Source organism: Zingiber officinale, chromosome 3A (genome assembly GCF_018446385.1).
Source record: "Zingiber officinale cultivar Zhangliang chromosome 3A, Zo_v1.1, whole genome shotgun sequence".
Classification (NCBI taxonomy): Eukaryota; Viridiplantae; Streptophyta; class Magnoliopsida; order Zingiberales; family Zingiberaceae; genus Zingiber; species Zingiber officinale.
In genome coordinates, this window is record NC_055990.1 from 62,866,164 (window position 1) to 62,880,390 (window position 14,227).

Below are 14,227 nucleotides of genomic sequence, written 5' to 3' on the forward strand. Positions count from 1 at the left end.
GATGACATTGGGGATGAGTCGCGGGCTTGGATGCATCCGAGGGACGAGAGCCAAAGGAAGTAGGCTTGAAGACTAGAGGTCAAGGCTGCAATGAAGGGTCAAGTGAGTCGTGAGGGTATGAGTGCATGAGAGATTGTGCTCAGGGTAAAATCTTAGGTTTAGGGTTTTACTGCAGCAGTTATTGTAGTAGTACTACAGCAGTTACTGTAGCAGTCGATTGGGAAAAATACCAGTCGACTGGTGTAGTCGACTAGGCAGTCGACTGGGAGCGAATAAAATGCTTCTGTTTGCTCGACCAGTGTGGAGCAGTCGACTGGTACTTTTAGCAGTCGACTGGTATCGAGTCGTTGGGATGTAACGGTCGAATTTCTACAGAGGGCAGTCGACTAATGATTTTAGCAGTCGACTGGTAGGCGGGGTTTCCAACCCGCGGCCTATATAACCAAACCTTGGGAGTTTGGTTAAGGTTGACGAAATAGAGATGGTTAACCCCTATTAGTAGTCTACCAGTGCCCTAGCTTGTAAAGAGTTCTTGTGAGAGTTGTGGTGAGGTTTTTCCACCCACAAGGAGCTACGTGAGCTAGCCGGAGGTCTTCCGGGGAGTAATCCATCGATGGATAGGGATCGTCCACCTTACGGACAGTTGTGGAGTAGGAGCCTTATCTCCAAACCACGTAAATCGGTGTGTCGATTTGTTTGCATTCTTTCCTTTAGTATTTAGCTGTTGTATTTGTGTTTGTATTATTGTATTTCCACTTGCGCAACTAACAAATACGTAGGAAGCGATTCTTTGGGGGCGTCGTCTATCCAACCCCCCATATAGCCAGCCACCGATCCCCTACAAGTGGTATCAGAGCGAGGCCGCTCTTCGTCGGACTAACCACTGAGGAAGCAAAGATGACCGACTTGATAAATCCGCCAAAGTTCAAAGGAGGAAGCTTATGGGACATCACCTTTTGGTTGGTGAAAATGAAGAACTTCTTCGAGATGGATTGGGATATGATGATGGTCGTTGAGGAACCATTCGAAGTCCCGAAGGATAAGATAGGGAAGAAGCTCCGATCACGACATTGGACAGAAGAGTAAGTACTGTTGGTGTGAGAAGCATCTGATGATCGAATCTAGGTTTTGATAATGGCAAAGGGATTCAAAGTTAAGATTCCTTGTTATCTAACGTGATTAAATGAGGTTTCAGGAAAGTCCTAACTACGGTTAGGCTGGTGGAAAATCCTAAGGGGCGGTAACCTTAGGTCCTAGGGGGTAGTAACCCTAGGTGAAGGAAAACCCTAGGAGGTGGTAACCCTAGGTCCTAGGGGGTGGTAACCCTAGGTAGAGGAAAACCCTAAGGGGCGGCAACCTTAGGTTTTAGGGGTGGTAACCCTAGGTGGAGGAAAATCCTAAGGGGGGTAACCTTAGGTCCTAGGTGGTGATAACCCTAGGTGGAGAAAAATCCTAGGGGGCGGTAACCCTAGGTCCTAGGGGGTGGTAACCCTAGGCATAAAGTCCAGTCGGTCTGGAGGACCGGACTGACATAAGGTAATCTCTCCTGAGGGGAGTAGGTGAGGACGCGCTCCCCGCAGAGGAAACAGTAGGCGTCGGGTCGACCTAGGATTTCCGGACAGAAATCCGAAGTCAGACCCGGACAGTCCAATGACTATCGATCACTTGATTTAACATGTTTATACCTAGTCTAAATTTGTCTTGCAGGGTATGTTGTTGTGTTGGGACTAACTATCTTGCAGGTACAAAAGGAACAAACTAAGCCTCGAATGAACAGTGTCCGAGGCGCCTCCATGGAGCTTGGAGGTGCCTCGGGTGCAAAGCAGAAGTTGGCTGCGAAGAGAAGTTGGAGGCGCCTTGGACCAGGGCTTGGAGGCTCCTTGGGCTTAGAGGCGTCTTGGAGTGACCATGGAGGCGCCTAAAGCAGGATAAGAGGAGAAGATTTCAGCGCTGATCCATGCGGCTGACTCGGGAACTTGGAGGCGCCTTGAATGGGGTTTGAGGCGCCTCAAGCAGGCTATATAAGGGGACTCAAACAACAGCCTTAAGACAACAATATACAAGTGATCTAGCCATTGTTCGCTGCTCAAGAGACGCCCTGAAGTGCTGTTACAAGTCACCGACGACCCAGAGCTTCGAGATTCCTAATTTGTGTTGTCGGTATAACTTTTTGTTTGCACTTATTGTAATACACACTTGTAACCGTTTTGCGCCATTATAGTTGTTGCCCACCGAAAACGATCAACGATCGCGGGCCTTGGAGTAGGAGTCACCCTAGGCTCCGAACCAAGTAAACCCTTGGTGTTTTTCTGTGTTTGTTGTTATTTCTTTCTATTCCGCTGCTTACTCGTCAAGTTTTTCGAATCCGAAATAAGTGAAACCCACGAGCGCTATTCACCCCCCTCTCTAGCGCATCTCGATCCAACACAAACCACACGGTCAAAGGCAAATAATTAGGTAATATCAATTTTGGTAGATATTTTACCTTCTAACGTGTTAAGTGATGTAGGTGAATATGAGAATGCCCACGAATTGTGGAGAAAAGTGAAGAAAGTTCTAGGGAAGGAACTCAGACCTACACAAGAGGAGAAAATATTTGAAGAAAGTGATGAAGTGGTACAAGAGGAGAAGAAGGACCAATTGGATGTGGAGACCAATTCAACATTAAAAGAAGAAGAGGAAGTGAATTTGGTCACATCTGAGGAGAAGGAGGATGAAGAGAGGCCATCCACAAGTGTGGATGAGGAAGATGAGGTATCATCCACATCCTCAAGGTTGAAGAAGAATCCAAGACAAGCGAAGAAGAGGTCTTGGAGGTCAACCTAGTGAGCACCTCCACCGAAGCAAAGTCAAAAGACAATATCATTTGCTTCAGGTGCAATGAGAAGGGGCACTACAAGAGTAGGTGTCCATTGGGTAAGAAGAAGGTAATTCCTAAATCCATTCAAGTTAATTTTGTTGAAGTTGCAAGGTTGCAAATATAGTCCCACATTGAAAACATATGAGAAAGATCATGGGTTTATAAGAGAAAGATATCTCCATTTGGAATGAGGCATTTTGGGTAGAGCCCAAGAGCAAAACCATGATGGCTTAGACCTAAAGTGGACAATATCATATCATTGTGGAGATATCTAAATTCTTTTCAATTCTATAATTGGTATCAGAGCCCGGACTGCTAGAAAGTTTAATCGTCGACTGTACACAAGAGCTATGATCTGAGTGAGCCATGTGGGTACAATATTGACCTCTAACAAAGAAAGTGGGGGCTCCTATGTTTGGATCAAGAGGACCAGACATTAGGCATGAAGTCCTAGTTGCGGCTAGGCAAGGAAGTCCTAGTAGGTCGGGTGGATCGAGGGGCAGGAAGACCTGGTGGATCGAGGATCGGACATGGGAAGCTTATGGTCCTTTGTTTGAGGGGGAAATTGTTGGGGTTGCAAGGTTGCAAACATAGTCCCACATTGAAATACATATGGGAAAAATCATGGGTTTATAAGAGAAAGATATCTCCATTTGGAATGAGGCCTTTTGGATAGAGTCCAAGAGTAAAACCATGAGGGCTTAGGCCTAAAGTGGACAATATCTTGTCATTATGGAGATATCTAAATTCTTTTCAATCCTACAAATTTAAATACTAACAAGGGTTATAGCAATGAACAAACTCAAAGAAGGAGAATGCATATTGTATGTTTCACATGTGGGGAGAAGGGACACTACCACACAAAATTCCCCCAAGAAGAGGGAGATCAAGAAGCTTGCACATCTAAATAAATGGGAGAAGAAGAAGAGAAGCTCAAATCAAGGGGGAACTTCAAGGGTAAGGGAGCTTTACTTTAACTTGAATTATAATTCAAATTTTCATTCTTCCATGCATGCTAGGAGAAATGATTTTGTTAATCATAGTATGCCCATGCAAAATTTTAGATTTAAATATCATAATAGGAATAGGGTAATTATAGATCATAACCTTAGGAGAACCATTCATGATAAATCTAGGCATGATAGACCTAAGGAGAATCTAGGCAAAAATCCAAAGAAGGGAAGACATATGCCTAGAAAAATGGGTAGGTCTAGGAATGCCCATGGTGGACATGTTGACTCTAGGTTTAGGAATTTAGAAAGGGAAGGCAAAGCTTGATAAGTTGGAGAAAACCTAGAAAGATTCAATGTTGGATATAAGGGTTTAGGTATGGTGTTGGGTAGTTAAAGACCCAACAATGATAGATCGGGTCTAGGATACCGATCTAGTGTCTTCAATGCTAAGGAAAAGTCTTATGCTAGAGTTGCATATAACTATAGCAAGGAGAAGCCAGTAAATGGTAAGAGAAAGCCATTTAAAGGTAAGATTAAATTAACCAAGGATAAGGTGTCCAAGGTTAAGAAGGTTAGGTTTGTAGGCCAAGTGTCACCGGAGGTGCACCGATGTGGCCTAGCGATTGTGGATGAGTCACCTAGGGAGGTGACTAAGGTTAAGAGCTCTAGGGGGAGCTCTAAGAGTCAAATTGGGACCCATAACTAATTGATCTCAGGTGGGCTTTACTTGGGAGTCTAGACGAGCCATGGAATGTGTCAAGTGGTTTGGAGACGGACTTGAGTCTCAAACCTAGGGATTTGACACAATTGATTTATGTTTCATGCTTAGAAATATGACATTGGGGTTATATAGCATGATAATTAGTTTTGGATGTATAGATACCATATAAGCTAATGCTAGGGATGCATTGTGGGTTAGTATGGGCAAATACATCAAGAGGAAGCCAAAACTAGGACTTTAGGTCAAGGTTCAATTGAACCATTTAGCTAGTTTTGAGTTTTATGTCAATCTTGGGAATTGTGATAAATATATTTTTATATATATTTTTTTCAAATAGATATTGATAAAATAGACCATTCCACAAAATTTGAGAATTTTTGAAAGTCTGTGGAATTTTTGGTGCATTTATGAAGTTAGTCAAAAAAGGTTGAGTTTTGTAGAAATAGGGTACCAGTCGACTGGTGCAGTTACCAATTGACTGGTAATAGTATTTTTGAGCACAGAATGTCTCTGTAAGCTCATTTCAATAAGGGTAGTCGACTGATACTAGTCTGAAATTATTTTCAGCACTGGATTTTGACCGGGTCAGCTCGTATATGTGTATGAGATTCATAGAGAATAAATACACGAGTTTAAGGTCAGTTGGATGATAAGTTTTCACAATTAGGATATTGTTGGAAAGCTTTTTGGATGTTAGGCCAAGGGGGAGAAGTAAGGTTTAGTTCGGAAAACCTTGAGTGCCTTTGCGTAGGGGGAGCCTTGTGATAGGTTTTTAAATAGTCCTATGGTAAAATCCTACCTCAATGGGGAGCTTAGGTGTAGGGGGAGCCTTGGGATAGGTTCCAATGCATGTTGCAGTGTTTTCCATTCGACAATGTAAGTCCAAGTGTGTAGCCTCGGCAATGTAAGTCCATTCGGCGGTGTAAGTACAAGTGTGTAGCCTTGGCATCGTAAGTCCATTGTTTTTAGCATGTTTATTTGCTATTTGTTTTCCTTAACTTAAACGTATTGCTAAACATCAAAAAGGGGGAGATTGTTGGAGCAATCCCGATGGTCTGTGCGACCATGTGTTTTGATGTTTGGGCAAAGGGTTTAAGTTAGGTTCACTCTTGTTATTTGATATGTGTATATGAGTGTGCAGGTTTGCAGGATACACATATGACTCATCTTGATGACTTCAGATCTGGTGAAGGATGGAGCATCCGAGGGGCCATGGATAAGGCAGCAAGGACAAGGGCCGAGGGAAGCGACTTCGAGGCATACGCGAAGGATGACATTGGGGATGAGCCGCGGGCTTGGATGCATCTGAGGGACGAGAGCCAAAGGAAGTAGGCTTGAAGGCTAGAGGCTAAGACTGCAATGAAGGGTCAAGTGAGTCGTGAGGGTACGAGTGTAACGACCCGCCTTCTAACTACTAGGCTGTAAGGCGAATCGCTACAGTTGTACTGTATTGACTATGCGGAAAACTGATCTAATTTGAATTTTTATGCTACTGATATCTGATCTAATACATGTTATTGGTTCTACATGTGCTAAAGGATGTGATCTAAGGGATACCTGGTGTATCCTACATCCCCTACGGTCAAAGAGCTGGACTGATAAGTTTCTTGGACGAAACCTGAGCTTCCCAATCGATCCAAGCTGGACTGGGTCGATTGCTCTTGGTTGGATAGACCCACGGATCGATCCAGGCTACTACTGGCACGGATGAACACCCTGGATCGGTCAGCTGACCGATCCAGAAGCTGCATCGCTTCTGTATGCTGCTGGATCGGTCTACCGACCGATCCAGGAGTACACTGATCGGTCTGTAGATCCGGTGTCTCACTGATCGGTCGGCAGACCGATCAGTGAGTTTCTGAACCCACTGTTCGCCGCTGGATCGGTCGGCCGACCGATCCATAAACGACGCCAACTTTCTGTTCGCGCCTGGATCGGTCAGCTGACCGATCAGTGACACGAACCAGCTCTGATCGGTCTGCTGACCGATCAGGAGTTTCTGATTTCGAATCGGAAACTCTGATTTCAGCACTGCTTCGTGCCAAAACCTCATACAACAACTACCTAATGCATAATAAACTATTCTAATAACATGTAGTAACAATTCTAAGCTGGTTCATGGCATTTTACTCACTAAAACACATTTTAATAACTTAAAGTGCACGTAAGTATAAATTTCTTAGAAAATGCTAAATCCCCAGGGGTCTTTTATTCCAGTTCCTGCCACACACACCATCCTTTGCATTGTCCTCAGCTCCCTCTGCTAGTCCATCTTTCCTTTACCTTTATCTGCAGTATAAGGAAAAATAGTATCTGTAAGCTTAAAGCTTAGTAAGAAACCATCTACCTCACTAAAACATGCAAGCGATGCAGATATGCTTTGGAAATCATGTTATTTGAAAACATGCATTGAGCTTATTAAAGCATGGCATACTGGAACATGGTATAAACACTGAAACATGGCATGCATCATAAACTAAGCATATAATCATATCATAGCATCAACTAGAATAAACTATGCTGAAAATCGAACTGAAACTGAAACTATACTTGAGCTAAACTAGTGCTGTTCTGATGCTGTAGTCACATATCTGAATAAACTTTGAAAGCTAATAGATATAAGTGAAAATACATAATCATGCTGTTTGGGCCCGGTAACTGTACTTGCTGTGCGCGCATCCCTAACTAGACCCGGGTTTGCAAGTCCCGAATTTAGTAGGGTTAACTAGGTTATCTAAACCTAGGGACGACTGTGGGAGTCCAACCCAATGGATATCTAATCCAGTACAGTGCCACTGAAAATAAAATACTGAAATAGCTAATACTTGCCTATTCTATTGTTTCTAGGTTATCTGAACCTAGAGCTAGGTTATCTAAACCTAGAGGCGACTGTGGGAGCCCACCCATTGGATATCTGATCCATATAAGCTGTAATAAACTGAGAATACTGAATAGATACTTCTAAGGTATCTAACTGAGCTGTTAAAGATGCATATGGTGCATTTTTACTAAACTAGCTATTTTATTGAACACTGAGTGTGCCCTAACCCTCCTCTCTATTAGGGAGACCGCCTCTAGGCACCCGACAACGTCAACCTCCTATCTGAAGAGGGAAGACATGCCCGGCCCATCTAGAGGTGCTCAACTAAATCCCTAATCTGCGAAGAGAGTTAAAAACACCCTAGATATCGATAAAAAAATCTGCATACATCCTAACTAAAGCATAAAAACTCAAACGGAAGCTATTATACTGCAGGTGAGGGGTTTCTTACCTCCTATTCGTAATTTCTTACGATTCTATTCGCTAAAACTCCGGTGGGGATGATCTTCTCGACGATCCGCTCACGTCCTCGTGTTCCTCTCGCGGAGACGAACCTCTTTCGTGTTGGAGTCGTCGCCGGAAAGTGAACCTATGGACCTTGGGCTAGGGCGCCGAGAGAAGGAGAGGGAGAGGTGTGGGTGGCGGTGAGGTTTTGGAGAGGGAGAGTTGCGTGAGGTTTTTGTGAGGAGGGGGCTGCCGAACCAAAATTAAACCAAACCCAACTTAAGTTCCCAATTTATATTAAGTGGATTATTGAACCCAACTCTAATATAAATGTAATTGGTTCCTCTTTCTTTCAGCACGGCCCTGCTGGGTTCACCCGGTTACTAACCTTATCCCATAAACCATAGGTCTCGGGTTCGATTCCCGCCTAAGCTATTTTGCGGTTCTAATTATTTTTGCTACTTCCGATATTCGGAAAATTCTGAAAAAATATCTAAAAATTCCAGAAAAATCATAGAATAATTCTAAAATAGTTTTAAGAATTTTCGGGCGTTACAATCCCCCATACTTTATAAAAAGTTCGTCCTCGAACTTAGAACAATTCTGGGTACTTCTGTCTCATGCTGGCTTCTGTCTCCCAAGTTGTCTCTTCTGCTGTGTGACTGTGCCAAATGACTTTGACTAATGGTACTTCCTTATTCCGTAATTTCTTAACTGCTCGGTCTATTATCTGAATAGGCCGACTATTATAGCTGAGGTCTTCGCGGATCTGTACCGACTGGGGCTCAATCACCTGGGTGGCATCTGGGGTATGCTTCTTCAGCATAGAGACATGAAATACGTTGTGGACAGCTGACATTTCCTGGGGTAGCTCTAGCTCATATGCTACCTTGCCCACTCTTCTGTTAATAAGGTATGGTCCCACATATCTGGGACTAAGCTTGCCCTTCTTCCCAAAACGCATCACTCCCTTCATGGGAGCTACTCTGAGGAACACTGAATCCCCAACTGAAAACTCTAAGGGTCTGCGCCGTGTATCAGCATAGCTTTTCTGGCGGCTCTGAGCTATCTCTATTCTCTGGCGGATCTGTTGTATAGCTGCTGTGGTATCTGCGACTAGATCTGTCTGAAGCTCTAGTTCCTTCTGTTCACCACTCTCATACCAGCAGATTGGAGATCTACACCTCCGCCCATAGAGAGCCTCGTAAGGTGCCATGCCGATAGTGGCCTGATAGCTGTTGTTGTATGCAAATTCTGCTAGACTCAGATATTTGCACCAACTTCCTTTGAAATCTAGGGCACATGCTCGGAGCATATCTTCGAGTACCTGATTCACTCGCTCTGTCTGACCATCTGTCTGAGGATGGAATGCTGTGCTGAACTTTAACTTCGTGCCCAATGCTGACTGTACACACTCCCAGAAGTGTGATGTAAACCTGCTGTCTCTGTCTGAAATGATGGTTCGTGGGACTCCATGTAGTCTGACGATCTCCTGAAGATACAACTGAGCTAGCTTCTCCATGGAGTAGGATATCTTGATAGCTAAAAAGTGGGCTGATTTAGTCAACCTGTCGACTATTACCCAGATGGCATCAAAACCATTCGTGGTTCTGGGTAGACCCACTATGAAGTCCATAGAGATATCCTCCCACTTCCATTCTGGAATCTGTATAGACCTCCTCCTGGTCGCTGATGTTCTGCCTTGACCCTCTGACAGGTGAGGCAGATGCTAACATATGTGACGATGTCTCGCTTCATCCCGGGCCACCAAAAGCGTTTCCTCAGGTCTTGATACATTTTGGTGGAATCTGGATGCATTGCGTAGGGAGTCCCGTGAGCCTCATCTAAAATCTGTCTCCGTAGCACCTCCTGATCTGGAACACGGAGTCTGTCACCAAAATACAACACCCGCTTTGAATTCTCTACTCTCTGATTCTGCTAGCCCTTGCTTGATTTTCTGAATTTCAGGGTCCTGTTCCTGAGCTGACTGAATATCACCAAGCAAGGTAGACTCTAAGGTCATAGTAGAGAGCTGTCCCACGATGAACTCGAGACCGAAATATACGATCTCCTTCTGTAGGGGCGGTGACATGGCTGTAAGAGATAATAAGGTAGTCTTGGATTTTCTGCTAAGTTCTGCTACCTTATTGGCTTTCCTGGATGGTAGAGGATGTTTACATCATAGTCCTTGACTAGCTCAAGCCACTGCTGACTGCATGTTCGGATCCTACGGTGAAGAAATACTTGAGACTCGATGATCGTATACACTCGACCGAGCTCCATATAAGTAATGTCTCCAATTTTGAGAGCGAACACTGCTGCCACTCAAGGTCATGAGTAGGGTAATTCTTCTCATAATCCTTGAGTTGTCGGAGGCATAGGCGATCACCTTGCCATTTTGCATCAAGACTGCTCCTAGTCCCAACTTAGAGGCATCACTATAGATGTCAAAGCTGCTGGTGTCATCTGGTAGAGCCAAATGGGAGCCTTGGTCAACCTCCTTTTAGCTCATGAAGGCTCGCTCACAGATCCTCCGCCCACCGAAATTTTCTGCTCTTTACGGTAAGAGTCACGGTGGGAGGCTACCCGAGAAGTCCTCTACAAACTTCTGTAATATCCTGCTAATCCCGAGCTCCCGATCTCATTGGCGTTCTTAGGTCTCTTCCGCTACTTTACGCTTCTATCTTCTCGATCTACCATAATACCATCCTTTGAGATGATGTGACCCAGGAAGGACACTGGTCTAGCCAAAATTCACATTTCGTGAACTTGACGTATAGCTGGTTCTGTGAAGGGTCTGCAATACTAGTTTCGGTGCTCTGTGTTCCTGAGTCTTCGAGTAGATAAGAATATCATCGATAAACACAATAACAAACTTATCTAAATACTCCCAATACTGTTCATGAGGTCCATGAATGTAGCTGGAGCATTGGTCACGCTAAAGGGCATGACTACGAACTCGTAGTGTCCGTGTTGTTAAGGTTGCTCTTGTATGTCCCTTCTTTGACCTTCACCGATGATAACCTGATCGAGATCTATCTTAGAGAACACTGCTGCTCCCTTCAGGTGGTCGAGCAGATCATCGATTACGGGAAGGGATACATTCTTGATTGTGACCTGGTTCAGCGATCTGTAGTCTATGCACAGTCGCATGCTTCCATCCTTCTTCTTTACGAACAATACAGGCGCTCCCCATGGCGAGTGACTCGGGCGTATGAAACCCTTGTCGAGCAGCTCCTGTAATTGCTCCTGAAGTTCCTTCAGTTCTGCTGGAGCCATGCGATAAGGCGCTTTGGAGATAGGATTTGTACCGGGAATGAGCTCTATCTCAAAGTCAATCTCCCTGTCTGGTGCTAAGCCTGGGAGCTCTTCAGGGAAAACTGCTGGGTAGTCACAAACGACTCGAACCTCTGATAGCTGTTGGTTCTTGTCCTGGCTGGTGTTGACTACATTTGCTAAAAATCCCATGCATCCTGAATCCAATAGCTGCTGTGCCTTCATAGCTGAGAGAAATTTTCTGGCTTTTCTCTTTGGTTCTCCGAGGTATTCAAACTGTATTTCTGCTTCGGGTTGGAATACGACTTTCTGTTTACGGCACTCTATGGAAGCACCGTATCTGATCAGAAAGTCCATTCCAAGGATGACGTCATAGTCAGTCATTTCTAGCAGGATCAGATCGCAAAAGAGTTCCCTGTCTACTATAATGACTGGCACTGCTCTGAGCCAGTGCGTGGATGCCATGACCTCTCCTGAAGGTAGTGCCGTCAGAAACTGACCACTGAGTATCTCTGGGGGTATTTCTAATTTTTCGGAGAACATCCTGGCTATATATGAATGGGTTGCCCCAGTATCAAATAATACAGTTGCTACTTGCTGAAAAATGCTAAGCTGACTATCGAGGCATTGGCTACGTCCTCTCTGGTGAGTGAGTAGATCCTCGCATTCGCCATAGCTAGAGGGGCTTCTAATCTGCCCTGGCTGATAAGTGGACCTTCTAGAGCGGCCTGCATTTGATATAACTGAGTTGGCTGGCCTGCATACTGAATCTGCTGTGGCTGAGGAAGACCGGTCTTGTTCGGGCACTGCTTGGCCATGTGCCCTTCTTGTCCACATTCGAAGCATCCTCGTGTGCCCTTGCGACAAACCCCTGGGTGGAATTTCCCACAAGTAGCACACTTTGGATAACTGGGTCGCTTAGATGGTCCTCCTTTTGGGTCACTCCCGATTTGCGATTCTGTTGGAGTTCCTTTCCGATTAGAGCCGTGGCCTTCTTGTTTTGAGTGTGAGGTTTCCTTGGCCTTTGGACTCGAGGAGACTTGCTTCACGCTTTATCTTGCCGTAGTGCTCTGCGGTCAAGGCCTTGCACTAACTCCTCGTGGTTTGTGGCCTATATGCGCCACCGACCACGTTCATCGCTATCTGGCCTCAGCATCTTGAGCATCAACCGGATCCGTTCCTTCTCTGTGCTGACTAGCTCTGGACATAGACGAGCCAACCTGTTGAATTTCTTCACGGCTTCCTCAACTGAAAGGTTGCCCTGACGAAACTCAGTGAACTCGTCGTAGTGGCGGTTGGTAACCCGTATGTGGAAGAACTCCTCGAAGAATTCCTTCTCGAAGTCAGCCCATGACATCTGGTTTACTGGGCGCTTCGTTCTGATTCTTTCCCACCACATGCGTGCGTCTCCTGTCAGGCAGAAGGAGGCACACTTCACCTTCTCGTGTTCTGGCCAGTCCAGAAGCTCCATCGTGCTCTCCAGTGTTTTGAACCAGGCTTGTGCATCCCATGGTTCACTAGTGCCTGAGAAGTTCTCTGGCTTGACTCGCTGCCACTGGATCAGATAGGCTCTGCTGGGGCTGGTGCTGTAGGCTGAGCTGGTGGAACCTCCAAGACTACCGGAGTAGTCAAATTCGGTTCCGGGGTGACTGTGGGGGTACTCTGCTGATTAGCCTTTAAGGTGACTATTTCCTGTTGCTGTTCAGCTAGCTGCTGCTGTAACTGAGCCACTAATGCTGTAAGATCTGGAGGAGGCACTGAACTGTCTGCCTCTTGCTGGGGCTCAATAGCTAGTGCCCTTCTAGCTGGGCGTCCTCGTGCCATTTCTAAAGACATAGAGAACATAATATAACTAATGTAATCACAGTTATATAACTACTGATATCATGTTTAAAACCCTCACATACTAACAAGCAGTAGGCATATAAACATGAACTGTAACTAGAAAGCAAGAACAATAAAGAGAGTAGAGGTATTCTTACTTGGAAGCTGCAGGCACAATGCTGATGTGTGTGTAGGAAGTATGGAACACTGCTCTGATACCACTTTGTAACGACCCGCCTTCTAACTACTAGGCTGTAAGGCGAATCGCTACAGTTGTACTGTACTGACTACAGCATATCTACATCGCTTGCATGTTTTAGTGAGGTAGATGGTTTCTTACTAAGCTTTAAGCTTACAGATACTATTTTTCCTTATACTGCAGATAAAGGTAAAGGAAAGATGGACTAGTAGAGGGAGCTGAGGACAATGCAAAGGATGGTGTGTGTGGCAGGAACTGGAATAAAAGACCCTGGGAGAGTTTAGCAAATTAGAAACTAGTTTTTCCTTAAGACATTTTCTTATACTTTGATTTTTATGCATCTCTAGTAGTTAAAGGTTTTGAGTTGATGAACCAGTTTAGAATTGTTACTACATGTTATTAGAATAGTTTATTATGCATTAGGGAGTTGTTGTATGAGGTTTTGGCACGAAGCAGTGCTGAAATCAGAGTTTCTGATTCGAAATCAGAAACTCCTGATCGGTCCGCAGACCGATCAGAGTGGGTTCGTGTCACTGATCGGTCAGCTGACCGATCCAGGTGCGAACAGAAAGTTGTCGTCGTTTATGGATCGGTCGGCCGATCGATCCAGCGGCGAACAGTGGGTTCAGAAACTCACTGATCGGTCTGCCGACCGATCAGTGAGCCACTGGATCGGTCTACAGACCGATCAGTGTACTCCTGGATCGGTCGGTAGACCGATCCAGCAGCATACAGAAGTGATGCAGCTTCTGGATCGGTCAGCTGACCGATCCAGGGTGTTCATCCATGCCAGTAGCAGCCTGGATCGATCCGTGGGTCGATCCAACCAAGAGCAATCGACCCAGTCCAGCTTGGATCGATTGGGAAGCTCAGGTTTCGTCCAAGAAACTTATCAGTCTAGCTCTTTGACCGTAGGGGATGTAGGATACACCAGGTATCCCTTAGATCACATCCTTTAGCACATGTAGAACCAATAACATGTATTAGATCAGATATCAGTAGCATAAAAATTCAAATTAGATCAGTTTTCCGCATAGTCAGTACAGTACAACTGTAGCGATTCGCCTTACAGCCTAGTAGTTAGAAGGCGGGTCGTTACAACGAGTGCATGAGAGATTATAGTCAGGGT